The sequence below is a fragment of the Festucalex cinctus genome, chromosome 7, assembly GCF_051991245.1.
Source record: "Festucalex cinctus isolate MCC-2025b chromosome 7, RoL_Fcin_1.0, whole genome shotgun sequence".
NCBI classification, from domain to species: domain Eukaryota; kingdom Metazoa; phylum Chordata; class Actinopteri; order Syngnathiformes; family Syngnathidae; genus Festucalex; species Festucalex cinctus.
Window position 1 is genome coordinate 13944010 of NC_135417.1, and position 27824 is coordinate 13971833.

General features: G+C 37.6%; 1 protein-coding gene across 4 annotated transcripts in view; it reads left to right on the forward strand.

The window, feature by feature from the left end:
• The window catches only part of tmod4 (tropomodulin 4 (muscle)), a 38127-nt gene that overhangs the window by 4656 nt on the left and 5647 nt on the right, over positions 1–27824 (forward strand). Inside the window, exons 1-2 of one of the 4 annotated variants that reach the window (XM_077528349.1) lie at positions 18948–18978; positions 24922–25082. The gene's annotated coding sequence lies outside the window, so the exon portion shown is untranslated. Of the gene's footprint in view, positions 1–18947; positions 18979–22310; positions 22564–24921; positions 25083–25487; positions 25628–27824 lie in introns of those variants that run through there. The other 3 variants (XM_077528348.1, XM_077528347.1, XM_077528350.1) reach the window with 3 other exon arrangements.

A 27824-nucleotide genomic window follows, 5' to 3' on the forward strand; every position in this document is an offset into this window, starting at 1 on the left:
ATAATAACGGCGAGAGGACTTCACCCTGTCTAGTCCCACGTCCTAGTGGAAAAAATTCAGAGCAGTGTCCGTTAACTCTCACGCGTGACCTGGGATTTTTATAAAACATTTGGACCCATGTAATAAACGTATCATTGAAACCCATATATTGTAATGTCTGTAGCAGAAAGTCCCAATCAACCCGATCGAATGCCTTCTCAGCATCCAGACTTAAAAACAATGATGGGGTATTCCTTTCCTGTGCTACTAATTGAAGATTTAGGGCCCTTCTAACATTATCTGCTCCATGTCTGCCTGTTATAAAACCTGTTTGATCAGCTTTTACCAATTTCTGGATATGACACTGAATTCTATCAGCAATGATGGAGGTAAGTATTTTCATATCGACACATAGGAGACTGATAGGGCGATAAGATGTACAAAGGGTTGGATCCTTTCCTTCTTTATGAATAACACAAATAATCGCTTCAGACCATGACTGAGGAGCTTCACCTGCCGATAGTACATAATTATACACCTTATGTAAAAGTGGTGTCAATTCCTTTTCAAAAGCTTTATATATTTCTCCTGGGATGCCATCCACTCCAGGGGTTTTGTTACTTTTAAGTTTCAAAATACTTTTTTTGATCTCCTCTTGTGTAATCGGGCCTGTTATCTGCTCCGCCTCCTCCTCAGTCAGTTTATCAATTTCAATCGAATTAAAGAAATTCCTTGTTTTTTCTTTCTTATCTGGGTAACTTTCCGCCTTATACAAATCCTGGTAATAAGCAGCAAATGCATTTGCAATGTCGTCGGGCTGAAGCATCATATCGCCAGAATTTGGGCATCTGATCTTATGTACTGTTCTGCTCGATTGTGCTTTACGCAGCTGAAATGCCAAGAGCCGACTGGCCCTGTTGCTAAATTCGTAATATTTTTGGTTCAAAAATCGAAGCTGCCCTTCAGCTTTATAGGTTAATAGGTCATTTAATTTCTGTCTATTCTCCTTTAACATGGTAAGTGTGTCATCTTTTTGCATTATCTGATAATCTCGCTCTAATTTACGGATTTCGTCTTCTAACTGCGTTATTTCAGCAAGTCTTTCTCTCTTTAATCTAGAGCAGATTGCAATAATGTTACCTCTCAAAACACACTTGGTTGCCTCCCATAATATTGTCGGGGATACCTCATCATTATTGTTTACTTGAATATACTCCATTAGGCCTCTTTGCAATTCTTGTTTAATTTCGTTTTTATTTAGAATAGATACATTGGCGCGCCAATATTTAAAATTCCTTTTTGGGTTCAACTTTAGGTTCAGACTCACTGGGGCGTGGTCTGATATAGTAATTGCGTCAATATTACATTGAATAGCTCTAAAGGAGTCCACTGCTGAAATCAAGAACATGTCTAACCGCGAATGGGTACAGTGTACATGTGAAAAAAAAGTAAAATCCTTGTCTTTTGGATGTAAGCGGCGCCAAACATCCACCAAGCCTAATTCCTCCATCATTGTTGCTAGAGCCCTCGATTTCTTGGATTTTTGACCCAGGTCAGCAGGGAGTTTATCAATATATGCTCTCAAAACACAATTGAAATCTCCCCCTATTAAGACAATTCCCTTCGCTTTATCAGCTATCAATAATGCAATCTTCTTAAAGAAATCTGGGTTATCCTCATTAGGGGCGTATAAATTAAGCAAAGTAATTATAATGCCCCCTATTCTGCCGATTACCATCAAGTACTGTCTCCATTTATTCGAAGAATCCAACATCTCAATCAATTAAGATCTCAACCACAGTAAACTTTGCTTCTTCTTTTGATGCTCTCAAAGGTATTTTACATTATTAGTTTCTCATTTTAGCCCTCCAAAAGACTTGAATAGCATGGTAGCTTCTGATTTTAGTGCACTGAGACATGTTAGCTTCTCCCTTTAGTAGTCTAGGAAACGTTTTAGCATGTTAGCTTCTCCCTTTAGTAATCTAGGAAACGTTTTAGCTTGCTAGCTTCTCCCTTTAGTAGTCTAGAAAACGTATTCACTTGTTAGCTATTCCTTTTATTATTCTTTTATTATTCTGACAGACATTTCATCACTTTAGTTTGGTAATTTTTGCTTTTAGCTTTTTTCTTTTTATGCTCTGAGAGACAAATTAGAATGTGAACTCCTTTTAGCATTTTGAGAGACATCTTTGCATGTTGGCGTCTTCTTTTAGCACGTTGAGAGACATCTTAGTTATGTTATCGATTTACCTATGACAAAGTAATGAGTAAAAAGTACAGACATCTGTTTTCAAGCATGATAAATAAAAGTAAAAAGTCATCCTAAAAATCAATATGCAAGTAGAGAGAATGTGAAAAAGTCTAAGGGCATTGTTACAGTTGCTGTAATTTAAATTGGGCTACTGGTCGCTGGTTGTGATTGTTTCCGCAAACTCAAGTGACCTTTTGAAACAAAAATGCTGGCGTGGGCGATGCTGACGTCCGTTGATGTTCTGGTGCCGGCAATGCGGGAGGCAACGTCTCCCTTGACCCTTGCTGTTGCTGTGGTGTGCACATAAAAGTGCACAAGTTCACATGAAGTGCTTGAACCCACTGAGCCGCGTCAAGAAAAACAAGAGCCTAGCGTAAAGGAATGCTGAGAACCTTTTGAGTGGACCCTTACTACCGTCACTGTCACCGTGCACGTCCCTGTAGGTTGGTTTGGTAAATGACACTGCCTGTAAAAAGATGGGATGTTTCAGCCTTTTACAAATGGTGTTGCTATTGTATAGCTAAATCTAAAACAAAGACATGGTGTGTCGAAAACAACCCATGTCCGCTTAGCTTAATGCTAACAATGTCAAACGTCACAGACTACTACAGTGTATACAAGTAATTTCATATTATAAAACCGTTTTATTTTTTTCTTACATTTTTTTAATACAACATAGTGCGATTTATCTTTATTAAAAACAACAAAAATGTCTTTTGAATAGAGCTGGAAGGGATCAATGACATTTCATTCCATTTCATTGGAGAAAATGATTTGGTAAATGAAGTCACCAGCTTGCTCACAGACGTTAAGTCAATGTACTATTGTATTTCACACGCAATTTCTGAAGGATTTCAGTCATATTTGCAGCATATTCATGAATATATTAGTAGTAAAATTTGCGGGGCGTGTGCAAATGAGAACATTTCCTGGCAGGGAGAGGCGCGCGTGATGGCAAATGGAACATCTTGACCCTCAGGCTGTACTGAGTGTGTTGCGGCTCATAGTCGCAAAGCCGGCATGTCAATAAAGCTTTTATGTACCGGTACCTGACGCCCGTATGTTCCTTTTATTTCTTCTTTCAACTTTAGGGTTCTTCTCATTCTACTGCTTTGATTGGAAAGTTGTTTTCTTGTAACATTATTACTTTACAGGAAAGAAAACACCCATTCATTTCTGTGTGACTTTGCTGGAACATTCAGGAATCCGGAACATTCAGGGATCCGGAACGTTCAGATTCCAGATTCTGAATATAAAATGTGGAACAGGATTTCAGGAATTGTGTACTAGCTGTACATTGTTCCGGGATCCTGCTTTCGGATTCTGTTTGACTGGATGTCGTGTCACGTGTTAAGTGTGGCATACTGGAAATGCTCCAACTACTTCCTTTCTGCTGAAGGTGTTAGCGTCACGTGAGAGCGTTGCTATCGAAATGAAAGTCAAAGAATAGGCAACCATTTGTTTTCTTATCAATATCAAGAAGGAAATGCAGCGTTAAAGTTGTTAGCATATCTGCCTAACTGTGGAATGGGTCAGTTTGTTTTAGCTAAACAGGAAAACGCGAGCCTACGTTTTCCATAAATCTGAACATACACGTGAATGGTTTTACTGTGCCCTGTCTAAGGCTAGGGGGGGGGGGGAAATCGGCCACAAAAATGTTAGATGCAAAAAAAAAAAAATGCCTTAAAGCTATAAAACTATATTTGCGACACTCAGAAGTTTGGCCACTTTTGTGTTTCTGCATGGATATTTGTATTTGTATCTCTCTCTCTCTCTCTCTCTCTCTCTCTCTCTCTCTCTCTCTCTCTCTCTCTCTCTCTCTCTCTCTCTCTCTCTCTCTCTCTATATATATATATATATATATATATATATATATATATATATATATATATATATATATATATATATCCCTCTCCCCAGAAGTAAATTGGCACTTCAACTCCTGTGGCAAACAGCATTTAGCTGAGTTCAAAGGGTGCATCCGTATTTTTTCTGACTCATTTCCTGCTGACCATTGTGTCATGTGACAACTTGTCATGTGACACAGTTTCCTCATAGCATGACTTTGGATGACTGAGTTGATCACAGGTGTCAAAAGTGTGATAAAAAAAAAAGAAGTGATGATTCACGCAAAGATGATACAATTAAAATTGCAAATGATGCTGTTATCATGAGAACTTTGAGTCCCCTTTCCACACTCGCACACTCTAACACACGTATGTCTACATGCTTACGCACAGGAAGTGGATAACCTCATGACTGAGGTTGCTTTACGTTTGCTCACTTCAGTGTGCTTTTAGTGCTATGAAAATAACTTTAACTTTTAGCTTCTCCACTTTTTTTTAGCCCGTTTTCTTCTTCTTTTAGCCCATTGACAGGCATTTTAGCTAGTTAGTGTCTGCTTCTGTTGTACATTTTAGCTTGTTTGCTTGTTCTCGTAGTCCACTGAGAGGCAATTTAGCTTGTTAGCTTATCATGCTTGTGGTCTTTTAGCCTGCTAGCTTTCGTTTTACCTCTCTACCAGACATTTTAACACTTCAATGTGGTCATTTTAGCATTTTTCTTTTAGCGCGCTCCGAAACGTTTTAGAACGTTAGCTTCTTATTTCAGCATGCTTGTTAGCTTCTCTTTTAAGCTCCCCAAGAGACAATTTAAAGCATTAACTAAGCTTCGCCTTTTAGCTTCCAATCGCCATTTTGAGAAACATTTTAGCATATTGGACTTTTTAGACATTTTAGAAATATTAGACTTTCAGTTTCAGTCTTTTAACGTGTTAGCGTCACCTTTTAGACATTTTAGTATGAAAGTGACATTGACGACATATAGACCCTTCCGGTGTGACGTCACGTTTAAGTGCGCCCCTTGCGGTGGAGGGCAGGGCGTCAATGTGAGTGAATTAGAAAACAATCAGTGTGAGCTCGAAAATAGGTCAAACAGTTGATAAATCAGCGACCAATGCTATGGTGAACTTGTGCGCGGCCGACGGATGCTCCAATGGTTTAAAGAGAGATGAGATCGTTTTTTTCGGCTGCCGGCAGTGATTCTAAACCAGGCGGAAGACAGTGAGGAGTGAAAGACGATCACGTTGGCTAGCTCGAAACTATGACGCAACTGGTTTGCACCCACAACAAGTACGAGGACATACTCAGATAATTTTATATCAGGTAGTATTTCTCTTTTTCATAACATTAACCTCTTATTGTAAATTTGAGGAAGATGTGATGAATGTGCTATATTATCTTTAGTGAAACAATCATTCATACTTTTTTGCACAATTATCAAGTAATTTTGACCAAAAAGCTAACAATTTAACACGATTATCACAATGAACACTTTAACTCAGGTTTGATCTCTGCTGAGGAATGTGTTGTAAACGTGCGGTCTGTTTGTTAGCAGCTAGCAAGCTAAGATAGCTTGAAGACTTCAAGATAAGTACATCTGGACACAAATGATTTCATGAATGACAATTTATACCATGAAAGTAGTGATCGATGTACTGTTTAAACGAAAAACAACATACCTTAAGCTTCCACTTCCACTTTGCCCTACAACAAACTCCATTTTTTTGTAGCTAGCGGATCCAAACGATTGTTTTTCATGAGTCACAGTAATGTAGTGTCCTACTTGGGACGTTTTTTGTGACACTTGACATATTTCCCACCTTTTAACAAAAATGCTCGTCGAAAATCAACATTAATTTATTATGGGACGCTTGCCCTCCGGGAGGCACAGCAGTAGCTTAGCAGTGACGTCAGCTGGAAGGGTCTATTAGCTTTGCTTGTAGCACTTCACCTACTGCCCAGAGCCAGCTGAGATAGGCGCCAGCTCCCCCCGCGACCCTTGTGAGGAATAAGCGGTCAAGAAAATGGATGGATGGATGTAGCACTTCATTTTAATCATTTTAGTTTGTTAGCATCATTGTCAGTTTGGTCATTTTAGCTTGTCTTCATTCTAGAATGCTAATTTCTGGGAGATATCTTAGCATGTTCGCTTCTTTTAAGCGCGCTGAGAAACATGAGTGTGCTAGCTTCTCCTTTTAGCGCCCAACTTGGTCATTTTAGCTTGTCAGCTTCTGCTTTTATCGTGACTTGAGTGTCACACTTGCCTTGCAGCACTCATGTGAATGAATGGAAAACTTCCTTTTTTGTTTGTTTGGTTTTTCGTTTTACTTTGAAGCAATTGACGGTTGAAGTTTTGTTGTGTTGTGTTCTATTGCCTGCTGTTGCTGTCAGCTGACTCCAGCACATTGAGTCAGTGGACATTTTGACGAAGACGCGCAAGAGACGGCTTGTCTTTGCCAGGGCCTGCACTTGCACGTCGGGTCCGTAACTGCGGCTATTGGCCTCTTCGTCATCAGTAAACAAACGATCATTTGCTGGAAATTTGTGGACAACAAATCATTGCATCAGCTACACTAAAGTCTACACAGCGACAATATCAACCACAAAACAACTACTACATCAGTGACTACACAACAACTACATCAGAAAATAAACAACTACAGTATATCTATTACTAAACAACTCCAACATTTACACACAAAAAAAACACATATACACATCGTCTACACAACTACATCAATGCTACATAACTATATGACAGGTGCAAGCTAAATCCTTGATCGCAAGACTCAATCTGCTATTCGCTTAGCTCTTGTTTTGTCTTCACTTAAGTGTGTGTCTGCGTTTTTTTATTTTTGTGTGCGTGTCTGTGTTATTCATGTGTGTATGTGGGTGTACAGTCTTGTCGCTGTCTGTTGAATGGGAGTGAAGTCATTTTCGTGTTCCCACGAGCCTCACACCTGAGGTCTCACACACACACACACACACACACACACACACACACACACGCACACACATTAATAATCACTGATGTCACTTTTAGCCACACAAGTTTGGTCATGTCGATTGATTAGTGGTTACACACGTCTGTCTCTCTCTTTTTCTTCCTTTTTTTTCTTCCTCCTTCACATCCCGGAATTTTCCACCCACTTTTCTCATGACTTCACTTTTGTTGTCGTACGTCACAATTTTCGTTTTGTATTCAGACTTGTTTGACTTGAAAATGTGATGTCATCAATGTGATGTCACACATGTTGATATGTGCACTTATCAGTGCTTCCCAATTATTTTTAGTTCGGCCAATTTCAGGAAAAAGAGAGTGACACTGCCACCTACTGTAGTGAATGTGAAATTTCACTTTAATCTATGATGGTTGGAAAAAAAAAAAAAAACCTCTATGCCTTAACATTGAATGGTGACCAATCTCCCGTTTGCGCTGACATTGGTTAGATACATTTGAAGAGTATTTAAAAGCGGAGCAGCACTTTTGTAGCATTGATGCGTGTAAATGGAAAAGGCGGAAGTAGTGGTGGCGTAGCGTGTCGATGCTCAGCAGCGCGCGTCCGCTTTCGACGGCGCTCTCGACAGCGGAGGAAAGTACCCGCGACTCCAAACTCTGTTGACCTTGACGGACTTGAAAGCAGCTGAGAAGCCCTTTCGAGTTTCACATCCGAAAATAAATACATCATGTTTAATCATGCATACGACGACGACATTGCCATCCAATACATCGACTTTACAATTGAACAACTGAATTAGAACTGTACAAAATGAATGACAACACAACAAATAAATCAACTACACGAATGACAACATCAATGATTACATCGTATACATTAAAAACTACTCCAACAACTTGAGGCAGCCTCATGATGACCATTACTCACAATGTTTTCCATCACAGGTGGAAAAAAAATAGGTGAGCCACTGTGTTAATATTAAATCAATAGTTCAATGCTAGTCATTGTTTACAAGTAAATATTGAAATGCGTTACACCCTCAAGTGTATTTGTCTCAGCTGCACATGCATGTAGTATAGAAGCTAGTTACTTTGTTAGTTTACTAAGTAATTAAAAAATCATTTATTGATAGCATTAGTTAGTGAGCTAGTTAGTTAGTTAGTAGATAGAAAAAAATCATTAATAGTTAATCAGTAGCTAGAAAAACTCACATTGATAGTTAGCTAGTTAGTTCAAGTATTGAAGGTTAGTAAGTTCAACAAGTTGCTCGAAAAACTATTTGCTACTTAGTTAGTTAGTTAGTTAGTTAGTAGCAGCTAGAAAAACACATATTGATAGTTAGCTAGTTAGTTCAAGTATTGAAGGTTAGTAAGTTCAACAAGTTTCTCAAAAAAATATTTGCTAGTTAGTTAGTTAGTTAATTAGTTGGTTAGTTAGTAGCTAGAAAAACACATATTGATAGTTAGCTAGTTCGATCAAGTATTGAAGGTTAGTAAGTTCAACAAGTTTCTCGAAAAACTATTTGCTCCTTAGTAAGTTAGTAGCTAGAAAACCTCACATATTGATAGTTAGCTAGTTAGTTCAAGTATTGAAGGTTAGTAAGTTCAACAAGTTGCTCGAAAAACTATTAGTCAGTTAGTTAGTTAGTTAGTTAGAAAAACTCACATATTGATAGTTAGGTAATTAGTTCAAGTATTGAAGGTTAGTAAGTTCAAGTTGCTTGAAAAACTATTATAGTTAGTAGCTAGAAAATACTCACATTGATAGTTAGCTAGTTAGTTCAAGTATTGATGTTAGTTCAATAATTTGCTCTAAAAACTTTGGTATAGTTAGTTCAAGTATTGCTAGATAAGTAGTGAGAAAAAGGGTTAGTTAGTTGGTTCGTTAGATATATCTTTTTTTTTTTTTTTTTTGCACGCTGTGCTAAAACAAACAGTGATTGGCAGCAAATAAAGTATGCAAAGGAAAAGTGCTGATTCATGCCGCACTCCTACCAACATACACTACTCACAGAAAGTTAGGGATGTTTGGTTTTCAGGTGAAATTTATGGAAAATGTAAAACGATTATGCTACAGGGATATCATATCATGAAAGTAGAACATTTAAGTAGAAGTAAAAGAAGAAGATGATTTCATCATCTCAAATGATTCATTTACACTTTCAATTTATTTATTCCGTGATGCAAATGTATTGACGACATGAAGAGAATTCATTGGCAATATATATTTTTTTAATTATATATTTTATCTACATTATTCCCTAATTTATTCAAGTAATTTTACTGACTAAAACAAACAAACAAAAAATCCTGCTTTTTTTTTTTTTTTTTTTTTATATCAATTTCAATTATTTCTGGAGTTATTCGAGAAGTTGCCTTTTCTGATGCGGAAAAAAATGATTACACTTGTATTTATTTAATTTGTTTTAATTATTCCTTAATTTTATTTTCTTGAATTGACAAAAAAAAACAAAAAAAAAAAAAAAACATTTGACTATTTTAGGTTTTTTTTCTTCTATTTATTCCTTGATTAATTCCAGAAATTGACTTAACTGACTTTAAAAAAAATGCATTTAAAAATGCATTTTACAGTTTTATGTTTATGTTCATTTAAATGTTAATTTTAACTCAACTGTTGTTGTCATTGATTACTATTAAATATCGATTCATTGTGCAACCAGCACGGTCACCCTTGAGTGATTTTGTGTCACCTGCATTGCTATAACAGTGCAGTCATAGCATAGCATAGGCTAGGCTGGTCTCGTCTAGTCTGTTCAAGTCTAATCTAGTTAGTTAGTAAACTAGTAGACAGTAGATTGTGCAGTGCTCAAAAGCAAACAGCAACTGCAAGCAAATCCAAAGTATGTGAGGGGAAAGTTCTGAGCCTGGTGCACCTCTGCTGCACCGCCATGCACACCGGACAAATTTTGGATGGTCGCGGATGATTGACAGCTGTCATTTTTTACTTGTGTGTGCGATCAAAACACAGCAGTGCTCTTATCAACCCGCCCACACGCCAGCATGTCAATCAGTAACGTTGGCACAAACAGGTTGTGCTGACTCAGTGAGTGCTTCGACTCGTTTTACCCATGCAAGAAAAGCGCACACAATATTTTGAAAATAGGCGACAAAATTGTCCAGATTGATTGATTGCTTGTTGTATTGATCAGTCTAAATTTTGCATTCATTCTAATGTTTTTTATTTTTGCATTATTCATTCTTACATTTATTTGGCATTTCTTTTACATTTGTTTTGTTTCAAAGTTTCCAAACCACTTTATAAATATATTCCCTGATGTATTCAATGATTGATTTTATTGTTTCCTTGATTTTCTTCTCTCAGAAGTTGACTGTTGTTATTATGGCCGTATTATATAATATTTACTGTAATATTTTTTTAATTAATTTGATTCTTTTTAAATTTTTTAAAATTATTTACTGATATTCCTAAAAATCATGAATTTGACTATACTGACTTAAAAATACATTTTACATTTTGAAAATTATCTTTTTTATTTATTTTTTTATTATTTATTACAAAATATCACGTATTTGACTTTACTTAAAATATTAGTGTTGTTCCGATACCGATACTGGTATCGGCAGAGGCCCCGATACTGCATTAAAACAGTGGTATCGGTATCGATGAGCTTGTGCACAACATACACTGATGTGTGACATGTTCACTGCATGCCGATCTAAGAAATCCTACTGGCCCTTGAATGCTCTGAACCAATGGCAGGACAGCTTTTTCATGTTGAGAAAAAAAAAAAAAATCTTTTAGGTATCGGTTTGGTATCGGCATCGGCCGATACGGCAAAGCTGGGTATCGGAATCGGTATCGGTGGGCCAAAAAATGGTATCGGAACAACACTATAAAATATAGTATACTTTTTAAAAAAATTCATTTTTCCTGTTGTATCTTAACTTTTCCCAGTATTTGACCTTACTGACTGTAGAAATATATTTTACTTTCTTTTTTTTCTTCATTTTCTTTTTCTCATTCTTTGACGACTGGAACAAAAATGTTGTTTTGGTTTCATGTGATAAAACAAGCGCTCCCTCACTGTGTGTGAATGTGTGTGTGTGCGTGGGCAGTCATGGAATTACCTTTGTTCCCGCACATGTTGACATGATGTTGGTATTTTTTGTCGTGTGTAGTATTATGTCGTTTTTGACATGTAAATGCATGGAGCGTTCTGTCTTAGCGGCCATTGTGTTGTCGCTTTAACGTTACCAAATACGCCTGCGGGCGGGCGGGTGGCTATGTTGTCTTTTTTTTTTTTTTTTTTTTTTCCCCCACAGTCGTGTAATTGTGTCAGTGAGGAGGCGTTTGGATTACCACTGGGGATTTTTTTGTGGACTTACAGTGAAATAGAAAGTAGGGCTTTTTTTGCATGTGGGTTTTCATGCTTTCACAAGAATTTAAGATAAACACTTTCATTGCGTCATATTTACATATTTAAAGATCAATTTGTTACCGACACAAAACATGCAGTCAGGCCATCAACAATGATGAAAATACGATCATCATAACATCATATAATGATTTGTTTGAAAGCAGAAGAAATTAAAGGTAAGGTTCAGAAAAACAAAGGAAAACCAATAGCATTTGTCAAATACTAGTCAGTTTGTTTTGTCTCACCTAGAAGTACAAGTCTTAAATCTTTTTTTTTTTTCAAGTAGACTGACAAGAAATAAATAGTGAATAACTCAAGAGCCTCCTTGAATTAATAGTGGCTTATCATTATTCTCCACATTTGGATCCATGTGGCCGCAACTAACATCAACAAGGCACATGCTCATTAGCTTCTGGCGAAATCCAGCGTTGTGCACTGCCAACTCCTGTCCCAGGATGCATTGCACAGCTTGTGACACTACAAACATTCCATGTCGGCATGACTAATTAACGCTTCAAAGTCAATTAATTGAGTTTCGTTGTGTATTGTCTAAACTGGGCCACGATCCTCCAAGATGACAAAAGACTTGGCAAAGTTCTTACGTGATGTACTTAGAAGACAAGGCAGCTTTATTTATAAAGCACGTTTTGCGCACAAAGTATGTCACTGTGTTCACATAATGAAAAGTACATTTAAGAGCATTTACAAACAAAGTTAGAGATAATTATAAGCAAATTAAAGAAAAATTAGTTTACTAAGTAGAAGTATAGATAGAGATCTTTCGCTCTACTGAAATGAATAGAAATTCCATTCATGTTCCAGCCTCCCTAAAAAAAACAATTGTAATTTTATTTATTTTTTTAATAAAGAAAATGGTACTCAGTTTTTGCAACAGTTTTTGCTAGATTAATTCATTGTAGCTCCTTCTAGTATATTTGACTTGGCCACCAGGGGCGGTACAATACAGTCATGCAGACATAAACGAAGAAGAGTTTCACAACTACTGTTAGTTAGCTGCAGTATATTTAATCAATTTCACAAATAATAGAATACTTTCCTGTGCGTATTAGTAGATTGTGTGTCTAGTCTACACCATTTGCTTCCAAATATCCACACTTCTACTGTTTGAACTAGATGCTATTTGTTAGCCGGTCGATGGCATTTTACATAGTTGTTAGCATTGAGCTAAAGGGATTTATGTAAAGTATAAATGCCTGTCCTCAATAAAAGGCCATTCTAAAATGTGCAGTTTTACCAAATTGCAGAGAGTAAAAGTGAAAAAAAAAAAAAGTACAGATGCATACAATAAAGTGATTTAAGTACAGTAACAAAATACTTGGATTCGTAGCACCACTGTTGGCCTCAAACATCTGGCAGCGAGAGCACGTCTGGACTTGTTGGCGCTTACATAAGAGCGATGACGTCATCCCCGCAGACGTGACCACACCTCGAGTCATGCATTGATGGACAGCTTAGACCTCGCGTGTAAAATACACACACATATGTAAACATTTAACATCTTATCCAGCGTTTAAAGTGAGAGCGAGCACACGCCACGAAAAATCCCGTTAGAAGAAAGCTTAGTGGGAGTAGTTGTTGGTAGCGTTGTCCATTTTGGAACACTGATGTCACAACACACACCCTCGTGATTCTTATTTTGTATAAAGCTGGTTGCTAGGTGATGTCACAAGGCGCTTTCCTTCTTGTGTCATTTTTCTCGTGAATTTAATCACTTTCTCACTTTTTGAACTGGACTTCCTGTTTGTTGCTTTGTGGAAGGAATTCATATGATTTATTTATAATCATCATCATCTTGTGTAGCCTTCTTTGCTCTCATTCTGATACTGTTGTGGTCGTCTATCTATCTATCTATCTATCTATCTATATACATTTATAGCAAGCGAGATAGCTAGCTTACTACCGAGTAAGCGCGGTAGCTAGCTTACTACCTCGCACGCGATATAGCTATCTTTCTGTCTGCTTTCTGTCTGTCTTCTTGTGAAACTAAATTGTCTCAAATGGTCTTAAATCCATCCATCCATCCATCCATCCATCCATCCATCCATCCATCCATAGCACAAACTTGAACAAGTGCTTAGCATGTCTGCCTTACAGTTTTTATGATTGCTCTGCTGTGGTACTTGGATTATATTGCTAACTACTTTTTACATGTACCTACTAACTGTATCAGAATACACTTTTAAATTCACCCTCCCAGCCCGAAGCTGCATTTACAGAATACATTCCGAGTGCAAATTAAGTATTTACAGTAAGGCGAGTGCATGAAAATGTGCTGGCTTGAGTGTTTTTCAAGCCACCACAAGTTCCAACATGTCAGCAAATGACTTAAAGTGAACTCCACAAAGAACGATGACTCGTTGTTTAAGAAGCTACTTTGGCGAACATGCCCATTTAACAGTATATGCAAGGAGATAGACGTCACACGCGATCCTCCAGTGAATTGTCCATTGGTGTGAATGATGAGGATGGTTTTTGTATCAGTTTTTGACCTGGATTTATAAGCATTCACGATTGGGGCTAATATCGGTTCTGTTGGCACCTTATTCCCTTTGCAGCATAACCTCTAAATGCTGATATACCATGTTTGCTTTGACCTCTGGGCTCCACTAATTGACGCAAGTCTTACAGGATAGGCTTATATCTTGCAAACAAATCTGTGGCGTTATCACTTAACTTTTCATGCTTCATGGAACAATAATGTAAATATCGTACTACATTGCGATGTCGATTTGAATTGAATTAATTGTCAGCCGGGTGGATGACTGGTGAGCACATCCGCCTCCCAGTACTGAGGACGCAAGATAGAGTCCAGGCTTCGGCCTTCCTGGGTGGAGTTTGCATTTCTCCCCGTTCCTGTGTGGGTCTTCTCCGGGTACTCCGGTCTCTTCCCACATTCCCAAAGACATCCATGGCAGGTTAATTGAACACTCTGAATTGTCCCTAGGTGTGCATGTGACTGTGGATGGTTGTTAGTCTGTGTGCCCTGCGATTGGCTGGCAACCAGCTCAGGGTGTACCCCGCCTACTGCCCGAAGCCAGCTGGGATAGGCTCCAGCACCTCCACGACCCTTGTGAGGAATAAGCGGTTAAGAAAATGGATGGCTGGATAAATGTCAGCCCAAGTGTGATGTCTTGTTTATGTAAGTGTGCCTTGAAATTGACTAGTTGACCTTGGTACTCCAGGGGGCTTATAGCGCCCCCTTGCGCTTGCCTGGTTCATAGAGTGATTGAAAATAAATAAATAAAAAAATGGAGAGGGAAAAAAAAAGCTTGCCAAAGGGTGCTGACCTTGCACTTCCTGTTTTGACGCTTTCACATTCAAGTTGTTTTTCGAAAGGCTCCATTCGTTGGAAACGAAACTTTTATCAAAAGTGCTTCCACATGACCTCAAACTACACTCTGTGTTCTGTTAACCCCCCACAAAGACCCCCCACCCCCCAAGACTGGGCCGTGTGTGTGGCATGTGCTTGGGCCTGCCGCCTTCTATTCACGGGGGGAGAACAAGGCCCCCCAGTGTGCTCTGTTTTCCACATTCCTGCAGCCTGACATCAGCCGGCTGCAGGAAGGACACGGCCTCCCTCTTCGGCATGGGGGGGGGGCGCGTGAATGCTGGGGTGGGCGGCCGTAGTCTGGAGGGCCGCCCCGACGGGGCCCGCACGGGCTCCGCTAGCAACAATGCAATCAAAGGGACGCTTTACGTGCCACATGTTGTTTGCCGCTTCGGGTTCGAGACCCGCCGTCGTTAAGATGGATTAAAGTAAACCCCCCCAACCCTGCTGCCCCCGTCCATCAGGCTCCCCGTTCATCACTGATGCCACATATGGAAATTGAGGTCATATGCTCAATGTAAATATTTATGCTGCTTGATGTGGAATTTAAGCCGCACACAAGCTACAAAATACCCACAATGCATTGCACACAAGACATTTAATCAGCAACTGATTACTAACCTGATAAATGGATATACATTGATAACTCGACCAACCAAGTATTTACGTTCACTACCTATCATTTTTTTTCCACTTAATATTGGTTAATTTAGATGTATCTTTTTATATATTTTTTGTCAATTATTATTTGTTTTCATTAATTTATCTCATTTAATAACTTTTTAACTAATTGTAAAATAATAACCCACTAAATAAGGATTTTACATAATTGCACTGCACTTTTAATTTTTTAAATAATTTCTTCATTAATTATGATTAAATAAATTAAAAATAATAAAATTAAAAGATGGTAATGTGTTATTTATTATTAATTTATTGTTTTCTATATTTTACATATAGGTTAACCTTTTTTTTTTTACCTTATACCTATAATATTTGTTGATATATGCACTGCAGACTATAATTAGTTTTTCTTGTAAGCTTTATAAACGTTTTTCCTAAAATTGATTTAGCTTTTTTTTTTTTTTTTTTTTTTTTTTTTTTTAAAACCCTCATGAGGATAAATGGTTAGGAAAATGGGTGGGTGGATATATATTAAAATAATGTGTTATTGTTTGTACACAAAATAAACAGATCTTTTTACAATAAATATAAAAATGTAAATGAAAAACATTAATGCGAACGTGACACTGTTATTACGTGTCCATGAATGTCAACCAACGACAATAATTTTATCAAAAGTGCATCGGGTTTTTTTTTGTTTGTTTGTTTTTTCTTTTAGTTGGGACAAACACGTAAGAGAAAAAAAAACATCTTTGTTTCAATGTTCTTTGCTCACGTTGTGTTTGTGACTTATGATGTTGTGGAGTTGCTGGACTTGTGTGTGTGCGTGTGTTTGTGGTCCACGTGTTGATGTACGTGACCTTCATGTGATTTCTGTGATATGATTTTGCCTCTGATTCCATTTCTTCCAAGCTTCCTAAAGTAGGAATTGTGACAAATCTTTCCAGTCTTCATATTAAACGTTTTGTTTGGGTTGTTTTTTATTTTTTTATTTTTTTTATTTTTTTTAAATCCAAGGCATACTCTATTTTTGGAAGGTGGTTTCAGGTTGGACTCAGTTTTCCAGCATAAGGACACTTAATCAGTGATGATTCTAAGCGGCCATTTTTTTCCTCCTGAGTTTTGACATTATATTGTACAAGCTCGTCCAAATTTAGAGCCGTCAAACTTTGGTGCAGTACCGCATCCTGCCACAAAAAGCCAGGCAGCACTGAGCTCTGTGGGAAGAAATGCAATATCAATAACTGTAAGAAGAAGAGAAGAAGCGATTATATAAAGATTTTCTGTTTCTCGGTCTGTGTTACAGTAGAAGTTGTATGTCATCTATTCTAATTTCTTCTAGTCTGATATGGCCTAGTTAGCATTATGCTAGCATTGTTGCATTCCGAAATTATATATATATATTAGGGGTGTGAATTGCCTAGTACCTGACGATTCGATTCGTATCACGATTCACAGTTCACGATTCGATTCGATACCGATTAATCCCGATACGAATTTATAAGTCGATTGTTGCGATTTTTTTTCATTCAAATTTAGAAAATACTAATCAGTAAGCTTGTAGAGTGTAAGATTTATATGAAAATGTATTATTTATTTATCTGAAATTTCAATCTTATAGAGGTTGTAATCTGTTTCATGTTTGAACAGCATTAAAATAAAATATTAAGGCTTAATGTTCCGTTCATATAACATTCTTCCATGCTCAAGGTGTGAATCCTAACCCGAAGTCAGATGTTTTGTTGAATATTTTTCCATTAAAAATGGAAGTTTAAAAATCGATTCACACAAAAAAAAAAAAAAAAAAAGGCAATGATGATAAGACGTTGAATCGGTAAGACTACCGAATGAACAATTCTGAGCTCTTAAAAAAAAAAAAAAAAAAAAAAAAAAAAAACGATTTTTTATTGAATCGATTCGAGAATCGCGCGATGTAGTATCGCGATATATCGCCGAATCGATTTTTTTAACACCCCTAATATATATATATATATATATATATATATATATATATATATATATATATATATATATATATATATGTTTCTGTTTAAATTTACAATATTTGATTCTGAGTGTTTTTTTTTTCTCTTTTGTGATGTATTGTTTTGTGGTGTGTTGTCTGTTTTGTTTATTGTTTTTTGTGTACGATTATTCCCACCCTTGATTGGTCGCCAGGCAGTAATGTCAGGGCAAATCTAGACAAACCAGCACTCAAACTTACGTTCATATCTGAGCTAGATTCTTTTTCTCCGTTTGGTTCTGTTTTTCCTCGGATGGATCAGCCTTGGAATTCTTTCCCCATGCGCTCATGTGGTTTGTATGTGTGTGTGTGGGGGGGGGGGGTGTGGGTGTGTGGGTGTGCGTGTGTGCGTGTGTGTGTGTGGGATGGGGGGGGAGGAGACATCAAAGTCAAGGGGAAATGGGATCCCCCTCCCCGCCCGGGTGGGACAAAAGCAGGGCTCGGCGTTGAGAGACAAAAGAGAACGTGATGGCGCTCATGTGAGCGGGGAGGCCGGTCGGCCGTCTGCCTCCATTCACATTTTCAGCCATTCACATTTTTTAACAAGACGCCTGAGATGGACGCTCAACGCTTTTTCTTTGTTTTGTCTTTTGCTTTCTTTCCCCCTCCCCAAAAATCAACACGTCAACATGTCTCTATGAGTCCACTTCCTGAATTAAATCAAGATTGATGACACAGTATCACATGATAAAACAAAAAATGCTTCATGCTACAAACAAACATGCATTCTGGTGGAATGTAGCTTTTTTTGTCTGAATTTCCTCTTCCTCTTTCAATCTAAGCAGAAGGGAGAGTTTAAACTTTCTCAAGAAATTTATGGCAAAATAAACATTACGTGCCACAAATTGTGACGCGAAACACGTAAAGAAGAAATGATCTGTGCGAGAGTGCGCAGTAAATTATCATGGGAAGATTTTTATGCAGCCTAGTTCGAGTTTAAGAGGAGAAAGGGTGGCTAAACTAGACAGCAAAACAAGCAGTCTGTTCCGACTACGAGCAGGCTTTATCAGTCAAGGTCTCTTCAATATTGCTTCATGTACAGGAAGTGAAAAGCCCATTATTAAAGAAAATACAGGTGTACACAATACAGTATAAAGTTGTGTTAATATGTGCTAAATATTTATTTTTCATTGTAGTACGTTCCCAAAATAAATTAAATTTTGACACCATGCTCTGACCAAATTAAATTAAAATCTTGGAAATTTATAACCACCAATCTGCCTGATTGAAATTAGGGCTTATTTGAATTTATTCTGCGTCAAACCAAAATGGCTGACTTCCTGTTGCATTTCGGGAATGGGTCCTTGAGACTTTTTCGTGCGTCCTGTCATGATAGGCTTAATGTTGTGATCGGTGAAACTGGTATCGGGAGCACATTTATTTGAACATTTCCAGCAGGCGCTACTGAGTCAGTTGTGACAGGCATGTTGAGGGCCACTAAAATATATCCATTCAACTAGTAATTTTCAAAATCGGTACGTTTTCGGCCATGTTGGGGAGATGAGTTTGTCCAGAATAACAAACACAAGTACCGGTAACTACGCAGCCAATTGTACGTTTGTTTCAAAGTGTATGCTTGTACTCGCCATGGTAACAAACTAACAAACATGCATATTCTCACACATGTGAGTCAGGCTGAGTCCAACATCTCACACTGACACACCTGCAGTTGTCATGATCAGCATCATGACAAACCGGCTTACCTGCTGTGGCGTCCAATCGTCCACCGCAGACTCAGAACTTTTTAATTACGGCCCACAAGAACACAAAATGCCGCCTGGCCTGGGCACACACGTTACAGACATACTAACATGTATAGACACACGGTACATATTTCACAAGTCAAAATGGCGGTCAACGTAGTGAAAGGGCTTTGTGAGGATTATTTTGATTTCAAAATTAGATGAAATGTCGTTTGACTACAATCTAACTGGTTTGTATGCTCGTCACAGGCAAAAGCAATACACCGTTTGTTCTTATCTGTAAATGAAACATTTGCATAGCATTGCGGAAATATCACAAATGCCCGGATGTTCGTAATTGTTAATACTGTACTCTCTCTCTCTCTCTCTCTCTCTCTCTCTCTCTCTCTCTCTCTCTCTCTCTCTCTCTCTCTCTCTCTCTCATACCTACATACATACATACATACATACATGCTTTCATACATGAACATAAATGCACTCTCACTGTGCCACAAAAAGCGACATGAATACACGAAAAGAACGAACAGCATTCCAGACAAAGCCGTCTGTGTCCTTCCTAAAATGGAGCCCGTCTAGGGTGACCCCTGGTGGCGCAATGTGTCATAGCAACGCATCGTTTCAAGTTTTTTTTCTTTTCTTTTTTTTTGTGTGTGCACGCACGTTGGTGACCTCCGAGGTGAGGAAGTGGCTTCTTTTCCGAGCTGAAGAGGAACACGTTTGTCGTCATGGGAGACCAATCGGGCTTTGTGTGTGACAGAAGGGGAAAGGAGAGGGGGGGCTCATTCACTTCCTGTCTGAAATGGAACCCACCCTCTCTGAGACTTGTGGTGCTTATTTGTTCATTAATATTTGTCAACTGTGGGTATGTGAAGCCCTTTGCGACTCTTTTGTTATTACTGGCTATATAAATACATTTGACTTGACTTGACTTGCTTTGCCCAAAAGGTGTGAAGGGTTGAATGGTAATCTGGTACCAAGGCTGAAAAGTTTTTTTCAGTGGGCTCACTAAAGGTCAAAATGATTTCTCTAATGATCCCGCGGGATGAGAATGTTGAAACTAGTTGGAAGTATTCCAGCCACAGGCTTAATTTCTCACAACTACTTTAATGAGTAATCTGATTACTTTCTTGTGCCAGGAGCTTGGCTTGGAGACTACTCCTTTTGCTACAATTTGAACAAGCGAATTTTGTGCGCGCCCTTGTGTTAGCATTGTGTTTTTGGCGGAGGTATTTGACATTAAATGAGGTTCAGATGGTAGAAGGCGGTGACTGTGCAGCCTTGGCAGAGATCAGAACTCTGGAGGGCAACCTCTCATGTGATCATGTTGAGTCACGTTCAGGTTTGTGTACAGAATGTTCGTGGTTTGTTTCTAGAGAACAATAAGCAATTAATGCAATTAATGTAATTTGCAACAAATGCAACACCATGCAATCATGTGCCACATTACAAAAACCCAGCGAGGAGAATTGGAAATTTCCTGATTAAAGGTCAACAACTCAACTCTGCCTCTGACCTTTAAAATGTAAATCATTTTGTAAACAATTCATTTTGTTTCATATTGTTTACATTCTTTTTTCCCCCACCCTCATAGGCAATGTATATTTTGAGCACACAAAAGACAGAGAAAGACAAAATGTGAGAATGCCAAAGTGGGCCACAAAAATGACACAAGAAAATCTGGTTTGACAACAAAAAAAAACAAACTTGTCAACAAAATAAGTGAATAAATACAAAAAAAAAATGTCCACAGAGACAAAAAAGTACAAAAAGTTAACAGAAAATAATGGGGATGCGAATGAAAAGGGTAAAAAAAAAAAAAAGTGTTTAACTATCTATCTGTATGCGATACAAAAAAAAAGACAAGTGTGAGAGTGTAAATGTGGAAAAGCTGAAGGATTCCCACATATGTTATTGTGATTTTTATTCTCTTCACTTTTCATTCACTTTTTTGCCACATAACAACTCCCACTTAATACTTCCAATTTACACTGTTGAAATTTCAACTAGCTTCAAAAATTCACGCCTCCCGGGGTATATATATCGTCTGATTCCACATCACTTACAGTATTTGCACAATTTAACGTTTAATATCAACTCCAACACCCCCCCCCCCCCCCCCCCCATTCACTTTCAGTTTCACTTTTCGCGCCCACTTCCATACATACAACTTATAATCATTACCAGGTCTCTGACACTGCTCGGGGGCACAGTTGGTAAAGGCCATTGCCCAGTAACCAGGAGGTTCTAATTTCATAATTTATCTCTCAATTTACTTCATAAGCATTCCACATGCATTCAAAATGTTAGCATTTAGCTTTCAGCATTCCCACACAATTTCTCTTGCACTTAGTCTAGTTTTCCATAAAAATTTGGGCTGTCAAAGTTAAAGTGTTAACTAATTAATTAATCACAAAACATGATCACATTAATCATGTATCAACGCAGATTAATCACACTATTAATTTTGACCACAGATTATCCTTTAGCTGACAGCGGATGGTTATGTTAAAGGTAGCGCAGCAATAAAGCATTGAGCAATAAACACAACTAAAGTCATTAAAGTAAAGCATTTAATAAATGTTTGCATATGACCTTCAGAATATGTGTTCATGTCAAACTATCGGGGTCTTTTTTTCCCCATTTTAAATTATGCAAATAATGAACTGATGAAACAAAGGAGGATGAGTGTGTGCAGTGGATCAACAAAATGTCCTCATAACATTAAATGTCAAAAGAATGAACACATAACAGGTGCTCAAAAAAATTGACAAAAAGCCTTTTTATTAAGCGATCAATTGTGTTTAATCAAAATTTAAGATGTGATTAATCTGATTAAAAAACCGTAATTGTTTGACAGCTCTAATACTGTATGTGTGGTGGATGTCATTAAGAACAAAATGTTTGACAATGTATTGTCAACATAGGACACGACGAAGACAAAAATTGTGTGGAAACAAGAAAGTGTGCCAATTTGGGATACAAAAAGACAAAAATTATTTGTAACGATGTACATAAAAAGAGAAAATATGTGTGTGGATGTCGATGTGGGGCAAAAATACACTAACAAAGTGCAAAGATAAAAAAAAAATGTGTAAGAATGTCACTATGTGACACAAATAATATTCGAGGTGTAACAAAAGCTGGTTTGCATTGGAAAAACTTTGAATTGAAATGATGTGAGGGCTTGGAATTGAATGTTTAATAACATTTCGAGATCCATATTGAATTGCCTTTTCAATGCACAGTGCACACCCTTGTGTTTGTGTTTGTTGTACAGGTATGGCTGCTACTTAACGCTGCCAAATGTGTTTCATAGCCATAGAATGTCAAACATGCCCTTCAAGTTGCATAACATCACAGAAAGAATAACACGGAGCTTAGGAGGAGGATAAAGGGAACAAAAGGGAACAAAAGGTCACTGTAGAGAACAAAAAGTGAGTGACTTTCATATATTTGTGTGTGTGTGTTTGTGTTATTGTCGTAGCCAGGTAAAGATGCGCACAATGTTGCCAGGTGTTTCATGGTGACATAACGTCTGGGGCTGTTTCATAACATTGCAGAAATAATAATGAGGTCATGTGAAACATGAAGGGGACGAAAAGTCAATACGGAACATACATACGTTTTTAAAAAAAAAAGAAAAAAAAAGTACAAGAACGCAAATTTTAGGGATACGCGAGTACCGATACAGGTATCGCTATCGCGCTGATACTCATGGAGGCTGCTGACTAGCCGCTAATACTTAAAGGGATACTGGACTCATTGAAAATTGTTCATTATCCAAAATTATTTTAATGACTTAATTATTTTTCATGTACAATTAATACCTTTAAAAAGTAATTTTTCTACTTGCTGTCGATTGATGATGACATCACCTGTGCTGAGGAAGTAGGTAACGACCAATCATGGCTCTCCCGTTATCTGGGGTTGGTCAGCAAACTGAACCATGATTGGTCATTACCTACTTCCTCAGCACAGGTGATGTCATCATCAGTGGACAGCAAGCAGAAAAATTACTTTTAAAAGTATGTCATTGTACATGAAAAATAATGAAGTTACCTAATTCATTCTCGATAAAATATTAACTTTTCACTGCTGAAAATTGTTCAATGAGTCAAGTATCCCTTTAACGCAAAAACAAATCTGACATCAAGTAAGTCTTTAATTAAATTCTACATCTCAAAAGTATTAAAGGGATCAGTACTCAGTTTTGGAGAGTATTTTCTAAGTTTGAGTACTTTAACTGATATTGGTTATACATACATACATACATATATATATATATATATATATATATATATATATATATATATATATATATATATATATATATATATATATATATATAAGTTATCAAGCATCCCTAGTCAATATGAGACCAAAAAAAAAAAAAAAAAAAAGACACAAATAAAGAACAATAATGCAGATGTGAGACGCAAAAGTTGTGAGAATTTATGTGAAAAAGACACAAGTGTGAGAATCTCAAATGTCAACAAGTGAGAATGTCAACACTGTAAATCTCAATACAGGTGATGGGAATGTCAGCAAAAAGCGTAGTGATAAAAATATGGGAAGCAGCCCCCCCATAGTTTTGTTTTGGAAACAAAACGACAAACCAGTGTGAGAATGAAAATGTGGGACACAAAACTATACAACACAAAGTGTAAGAATGTCCATGTGGAACAACACCAAGTGCGAAACGTGATGAGGATGCGCACAATGTTGTCAGGTGTGTTTGACGGCCACAGAATGTGAAACATGACTTCAAAACATCTGCGTCATGACTCATGACATCACAACAAGAAGAAATAGGTCAAAGATGAAAGGGGAGGGATGTCCATGGGAGACACAAAAACACACCCAAAGTGTGGCAAAGTCTGTGTGGGACACAAAAACAAACAACAACCACAAAACTGAAAGGAAAGTTCAGTCACTCTACAAATCATCAATTTTGATTGATGGGTCGCACAAAATCAAAGGTCAGAAATTTCAATAAGGGAAAAAGTGAGTGAATGTTAGTGAAAAACACAACAAATAGTGCCAGACTATCGATCAAAAGAAACAAAAAAAAAAAGTGAGAACATCAACATGATGAGACACAAAAAAGCAACACACACAAAAAAAAGTAGGGATGTCAACAAAAAAACAATAAAATGTGAGATTCTCAATGTAAGACTCCAAAAAGGTGGCAATAGTATCAGGATGTCAAAATACAGACACAAGAAAAGGATGAGAATGTTAATGTGGTACACAAAAAAAAGGACAACAGAAAGATTGGTTAAAAATATACATATATTGTGGGACACAAAATAGTCATAAATGTATGATAATGTTGACACAAAATAGACCAAAAACAAAAAAAAGTGTTTGTAGTCAGACACAAAAAAAGACAAAAAAAAGAAAAAGTGATGATGTCAATGTTGGATAAACATGTCAGAATGTCAAAATGTGGGACACAAAAAAGACAAAAAAAAAGTGAGAATTTCAATGTTGGACCAAAACAAACAAAACAAGTAAGAATGTCTGTGTTGGACAAAAATAATAAGTGAGAGTGTTGATGTCAGACACAAAAGTGAGAGAATGTCAATCTGTGAACACAAAAGGGACAACAACAAAAAATGTGGATGTCGACAAGAAGAAATAAAAAAAGTGTAAGTAAATTGTGACAGTGTTTGTGAGTCTGGTGTAGAATGTTGTCAGGCGTGCTTCCATCTTGTCTTTCAAGTGTATGTTTCATAATCATGATTAGAACAAAAGAAGGCCAATAATGCATGGAAGCTTTGTCTCAACAGGCGCTACTAAACTACTTGCCGATGTGGCGCCACCTGCTGGACATGGACATAACCACCAGTTTCAGCCGTTTACATTTCCGACACTGCTCATTTTGGTCACAAGTAAGCTGGAGACCACAAGAGAAGAGAAGTTGGATTCTGGTCGACAGTAAATGAAATATGTGAGTAATTGAGACCCTTTGACCTATAGATGCCACAAGATGGCAGCAAAACACTACTTTTCTATTTGACACGGTACTACCCTGTCTAACAGAAGCTCCTCCCCTCACTTCTCACGTAGTTGCTAGGCACTACAATGGCACCCAAAGCACTATCTTTTATTAGACAGGTGGCCTGTCAACGTGTCAAAAATGAAGCTTATCCTCACTTAAAAATTATTTCTTGGCACCAAAGTACTACTTTTATGTTACCTGCCTCCACCTGCTCCAAAAATCCGCGCATAAGGGGCAACTCTACTAGGCCAATATTGACACTTGTATTTGTGATTGTACAGATTAGTTTCAGCCACTAGGTGTCAGTGTTTCTCCGCAACTTTTTATCTTGCTGTCAAACCTGAAAGTTCTCTCTCCCTACCACCCACCTCTCTCTGTCTCTCCCTATAATACAGTGCTGACGTCGCACAAGAGGTGGGGTGTTTAGGATGGTAAGGGGTGCCTGGGTGGGTGTAGTTTGTGTCTCAGTGGAGGCTCGGACGCTGTGACTTGAGGTAGGTCGGATTCATGTTGAACTTTTTCTCCATAGCGCTACAGAATTTGAGACAGGAACATTTCAGATGGCAATAAAAGTGAAAAGAAATCAGGTGCGCTTGTGAACACGCGTGCAAGGCAAAACTTGGAAGTTGAACAAGAACTCTTTTGGAAGTCCAACATAGTGAGTGGGAAGCAAAGAAATGAGAATCTGGGATATTTTGGAGTTTGACGTTTTTAGAAGCGGAACCATGCAGGATTTTGGAAGCACAAGATGAAGGTTTGTAGAAGATGACGTTTTTGGGGAGAAGAAGTTTTTGATGTTAAAGATGAAGGTTTTTGGTAAATGAAGGTTTCTGGAATGTGAAGTGCAGTTTTTGATAGCAGAAGATGAATGAATTTGGAAGTGGAAGATGGAGACGTTCTTGGAGGTTTAAGATGAAGGTTTTTGGAGAATAATGAAAAATGTAGAGGTTGAAGATGAAGAATTTTGGTACATGTGATGTTTTAATGTTTAGAAAATTACTACTGTTGGGGGAATTGAAGATGGAGATATTTGAACATTTTAGGAGGTAGAACACATAAATGACGCTTTTCCATGATTTTAAAGATTATGTCATCACAGTTGCTCAGTTAACAACCAATCACAGCTCAGCTTCAGAAAACAGTTGACCCGTGATTGGTCGTTACCTGAGCCCGCCCACCCACTGTGATGTCATTTTCAGTTGACAGCAAGTAGCAAAATGGCCACCCCAGATGGAATAAAACGGGTCAATTTTGCTGCTAAATTCGTATTCCACAAGCATAATATTATAATTAGGATGTTGTGTTTAGACTAGTTGGAAGAAGAAAAATTTTGGGTTGATTTTCCTTCTAAAAATGAAGGTATTTGGACATTAACGTTTTTGGAAGTCAAGCATAACAGTCTTTGGCGTTTGATGATACTTCTGAATTTGAAGATAAGGATATTCGGAGGATGTAAATAAAAATTGATGAAAGAAGAAGATGAAATTTTTGGGAACTTAGGCAAAAAGGTTTATGAAAGAATTTGGAAAAATGACATTTTTAATGATTTTTGTTGGTGTCGGTCCATGAATCAGCTCAAGTTTTGGCTGTGTGACACTTTTTTTTTTTTTTTTTTGAGAAGACACCTTATGCGCGGTCCACGAGTGTGCGTTTGTGCTTGTGTGCGCATCTGCGGGCAACCTAAAAGGCGCCGAGGCTTGACGCGGCTGCAAGTAGCTGACTTGTCAAGCTAAAATTAAGCCCAGCATGATTTGGAATGTTACACTTGGGCGCTAAGACTTGCACCAGAAGGAAGAAGACAAATGTGCTACACCGTCAACAACAAAAATTAAGTGATGATTCCGGAAGTTTCTGTTCAGGAAGTGGTTGGATTTGCTGACTTTTTTTTTTATTATTATTATTATTATTTTTTTTTTTTTTTTTATGGAAGCATATCTCTGCTGTCAGATTCAGAATCTGAATTACTCACACTAAAATCCATTCATTCAATGTACACGTTACACTTAAAAAAAAAAAAAAAAAAAGACGTTCTGATGAAAATTTAGCTGCAATAAGAAGCAGATTCATCTCCATTGTAAAATACACAAGAAATTTCATTAATGATATTTTTTGGGGTGAGATGTTTTAACGTTGTCTTATAATGTAATATATGAACGAGTTAAAACATAAATTTCGAATAAATACATTAAAAAATTGGCAACTTTTTCCAATTTTAGAAAAGCTAACCCACCGAATCATAGATAAGTCCTTATACTTTACTTTTTATAAACAAAACATCCTCACTCTTCACTCACACAATTCCCAGCGAACTTCTCCCAGGCGTTTGCGAGGCATTAAAGCGGGTGCGCGGATGACAAATGAGGGTGCGCGGATGATAAATGAGGGTGCGCCGCCTCCCTGCTATTCTTAGCGGCTACGGGCTGCGCTAAAAGTTTAGGGTTACTCGCACCTCATTGGATTTCGCTCTTCCGTCATCGCTTGGCCTCGCTCACCCGCTGCGTGACGTCATGTGATGTGTTGCGTGTCTCTTCTATGGCATGTTTGAGAACATTTTTTATTTTATTTTTTTAACAGATTAGTACCACTAATATTTACTCTTGAATACTCACTGTTACTGAGCAGCCTACTGATACATACAATTTCAAATAAACTTGTAATTGACATGTCCAACATGTGTAAATCACACAAATT